Below are 4918 nucleotides of genomic sequence, written 5' to 3'. Positions count from 1 at the left end.
GGTATAAATTCCATTCCAATTCGTTTGTTAGGTGCTTTAGTACCTGCAGATTGTGCAGTGCATAACTGTATGCGGAATACAAATTTTTTATGTTGATTTAAGTGACATGAATAAGTTAGCATTCAATTATTTTACCTTACTTGGGTGTCTTCACTATGATTTAAGGGTGTATGTTAGTTTCATGTAGGTTTATGATGTTTTACCTTTAGTGCCTTACTATTGAACTGGATGTGTGAAATGTGTTGGAAGTTTGGTTATATGTGTGTAAATGAATGTCTTAAAAAAATGGAATTGGTAAAACCTTGTCCCACATCATCAGTTAGGGAACAAAGTGAAGAGTAGTTTCTAAGGTGCAACCTTTACTACTCAATTGAAGCTTTGTGATGTCTTTTACTACAACTCCTACCCGTATGAGGGGGGGGGGGGGATGCAAAATTGGGTTTATGGAGTAAAATCTTCGAACTCGTGTGTGCCCACACATCTCGCGGACACGAATGCAACTCCGAAAACCCGGACCCGCGTGAGACAAATTTTTGCACTCGTATTTGAGACTGCTCACTGGTGCATTTCTTAACTGAATAGTCAATGATATTAATGATCATTAATCAGTAATGATTATTTTTTTTCTGTTTCTCTTAACATATTAATGATCATTAATCAGTAATGATTATTATTTTTCTGTTTCATTGCACTAATGACCATTATTATGATAATTACTAAGTATTATTATGCACTAATGGTCAATAATAAGTTATGAGTTTTATTGTTATAAAACAAGATGAAATGCTAGCGTTCAGATACATGGAAAAACACACAAACTCTCTCTTCCTCTCTGCTGCAACATAATTACGGTTTCGTTTCAGACAGGTGATCAAGTCCGACAGTCCGCTACTGCTTCGAACCGGAGTACCCTGGGAATAGACCACGAATCTGTTTAAGGGAATTGTGTCAAACACAAGCCCAGTTCACCGTTATCATTTATTCTTTCTATTTTATTTTTTTCGGTTCAATACAGGAATATCAACAAACTTAAACAGATTACTAATTTGTTTATGTGCCTTTCGTTTTAGACAAACAGAATGGAATCCTAGGCTTGATCACTTTCGTTTCAGACAGCCATGATCGTTGCTTCTGTTGTTGCTAACACAACCAGTTTGGTTGCACCACTGCCTAATGCAATTATGTCTCATGCTAACAAAATTCACCGGTGTAAATTTTAAACAGCGGCAACAAAAGATGTTCTTTTATCTGACCACGTTGAACCTAGCGAGATTCTTGGCTGAAACTGTTCCCCATGTTAATGAAGGGGGAATGGATGCTGATTCGGTGAGCATGGTTCAGGCTTGGAATCATTCAGATTTCTTGTGCCGGAATTATGTTTTGAATGGTATGGTGGATACACTGTACAATGTTTATTGAAAGGCCAAGACTACCAAAGAATTTGGGAGTCATTGGATCGCAAATACAAAACGTTAGATGCCGGTTCTAAAAGGTCGTGGTGGCAAAGTTCTTGGACTTTAAAATGATAGACTCAAAACCTGTCATGAGCCAAGTCCAAGAGTTGCAAGTTATTCTTCATGATGTTCATGCCGAAGGAATGCCGCTTAGCGAGACATTCCAAGTTGCGACTATAATTGAAAGCTACCACCAAGTTGGGTTGATTTCAAGAACTATCTCAAGCATAAGCGAAAAGAGATAATCATTGAAGATCTTGTCGTTCGTCTTCGTATTGAAGAAAAAAATTCACTAAAAAGGATTGATGGTCCTGGAATGGCAAAGGCCAATGTTGTTGAATATGGCCAATCTTCTAAGGGACAATATAATAATAATAATAATAATAATAATAATAATAATAATAATAATAATAATAATAAATAAATAAAATAAAGTTCCAAGGAACTTGTTACAATTATGGAAAGCAAGGCCATATGGCCAATGAGTGTAAGCTTCCAAAAAATGAAAATGCTTAACAAGTGAATATGGTTTGTGAGGTTGATAACTTTGTTGTGGTCACGTACCTCTCGATTATGGTCACCAAAGTTAACTTGTGTCTAAGCAAAACAAACAAGATCATCATTCAAAAAAGATTGAACGATTCACCGAACCCCTCGAGATGATCCACACTGATGTGTGTGATCTAAAATCAATTCCTACTTGTGGTGGGAGTAAGTACTTCATCACGTGTATTGATGATACTACAAGGTATTGCTATGTGTACTTACTTAAGAGTAAGGATGAGGCTATTGATAAGTTTATCTTGTTTAAATCCGAAGTTGAGAATCAACTAAATCGAAAAATCAAAAGAGTAAGGAGTGACCGAGGAGGTGAATATGTTTCACCTTTTTGTTGATTTGTGTGAAAGAGATGGAATCATAGTTTGAACATATGTTCCCATGCTTGGGTAAAGGAAAACCGAGTTGTTTTTAGACCGGTTGAGGAAATTGTTCTATAAAATGAGGGTGTAAGAAATGAACCTTAAGAACAATCTGAAATAGAGGAAGTTGAAATTAAAAAGAGTAAATGGCAAAGGAGTGAAAAATCCTTCACCTCTGAGTTCCTTACATACATGGTAGAAGAGGAACCTCAAACGTACCAACAAACTTAATGATAATTATTATCATTAATTTCAATTTCAAATGTTGTACTATTGATCATTATTCTATTTTATTACACTTTAATGATCATTACGACGTTTATTATGATTTTTATGATAATTACTAAGTATCATTATGACGTTTGTTATGATTTCAAATATTGCACTAATGATCGTTATTCTGTTTTATTACACTTTAATGATCATTATGACGTTTGTTATGATTTTTATGATAATTACTAAGTATCATTATGAAGTTTGTTATGATTTCAAATGTTGCACTAATAATCATTATTCTGTTTTATTACACTTTAATGATCATTATGGCGTTTGTTATGATTTTATGATAATTACTAAGTATCATAGCTATCAAAGGTGAGATAGATTCTATCTTACAAAATCATACTTGGGAACTAGTGGATCTTCCTCAAGGATGTAAACTACTAGGATATCGATGGATCTTCAAGAAGAAGATGAAACCAGATGCACCATCGATAAGGACAAGGTAAGGTTGGTGATCAAAGGATATAAACAACAAGAAGGTGTAGATTACTTTGATACGTATTCGCCAATTACACGAATAACCTCCCTCAGGTTGGTGCTTGCCATTACTGCCATTAGAAATTTGGAAGTTCACCAAATGGATGTGAAAACAGCTTTCTTGAATGAAAATCTGGAGGAGTAAATTTACATGGAACAACCTGAAGGTTTCATAGCCATTGGGCAAGACTTGTAGAATCCTTGTATGGATTGAAACAAGCTCCAAAACAATTGCATCAAAAGTTTGATCATGTCATGCTTGATGACAGGTTCAAAATCAATGAATGTGACGAATGTGTATATGTGAAGGACACATCATATGGATATGTCATTCTGTGTCTATACGTAGATGATATGCTCATTGCTGGAAGTGATGACAAAATCATAATGTCCACAAAGAACATGCTAAAGGCAAGATTTGACATGAAAGACATGGGTTTTGCGGATGTGATTTTGGGAGTTAAAATCACACAAACCCAAAGTGGACTTGTTTTAAGTCAAGTCCATTACGTGAACAAAATTCTTGAGAAGTTTAATGATAATGACTCTAATGTAGCTAGAACTCCCATTCACACGAGTCAACATCTAGCTAAGAATAGAGGTGAACCCGTTAACCAGTTGGAACACTCAAGAATTATCGGCAGCTTGATGTATCTTATGAGTTGTACTATACCAGACTTAGCATATGTTGTGAGCAACCTAAGTAGATACACGAGCAACCCAAGTTCAATTCATTGGAACTGTGTGATTCGGTTGCTTCGGTACCTAAGATACACTCGGGAATACGGGTTGCATTATAACAGATATCCGGCAGTTATCGAAGGACACTGTGATGCAAATTGGATATCTGACACGAATGATTCCAGGGAAACAAGTGGGTATGTATTCAAACTTGGAGGTGCTGCTATATCATGGAAATCGTCTAAGCAAACGGTTATATCTAGATCCATGATGGAATCAGAATTCATCACCCTAGATAAAGCGGGCGAAGAGGCAGAATGGCTACGTCAATTTGTTGAGGATATACCAAGATGGCCTAAGCCGACATCGGCCATTTGTATACATTATGATAGCCAATCGGCAATTGGCAGAGCTCATAACACAATGTATAATGGTAAGAACAGACATATTAGACGTAGACATAATACGATACGACAACTAATCTCTACAGGAATTATCATTGTTGACTACGTGAAGTCAAATGATAATATTGCGGATCCGTTAATAAAAGACCTAAGTAGAGAGTTAGTTCAGAAGTCGTCCATGGGAATGGGACTGAAAGCCCTTGGAAAATTAAAATTTCATACAAAGGAAACCTAACTCAACAGACTGGAGATCCTAAGAATTGAGTTCAATAGGAAAACCTAATTGTATGCATTAATGAGGTCACTGTGGGGGGATAACCCTACGTATTTAAAAGGTAGTTTACTACATGGTTGGTAAACTTCCTAGTCCATTCCTAAAAGTGACAAGCGTGAGGCTAAGCCTATGGCTTTTAATGATTCGACTAAGGTAACCATATATGGTGAATCACCTATGTGAGAGAGAAGTGGGGTCGCTTCAAAGGGTATTATTGGTGCACAATGCTTAATGGCTCTAGCAGAACCAGGCTCATGTTCATGACCATAACGAACATAACTATGAGGACTTGACTTTGTCAGAGAGAGTCTTGTGTGAAGTGTATTGTCGTCTACATAAACGACAAACGAGTTCAAAGACATCGTTGTCTACTCAGAGTCAGTGGGCTAAGTGCACTTCATAAGCAAAGGTTCAAAGAGTAACATC

This window comes from Bidens hawaiensis, unplaced genomic scaffold, assembly GCF_021521415.1.
Source record: "Bidens hawaiensis isolate Kalapana, Puna unplaced genomic scaffold, B.hawaiensis_p1.1 tig00010474_1, whole genome shotgun sequence".
NCBI classification, from domain to species: Eukaryota; Viridiplantae; Streptophyta; class Magnoliopsida; order Asterales; family Asteraceae; genus Bidens; species Bidens hawaiensis.
Note: the sequence above shows the minus strand (reverse complement) of the source record.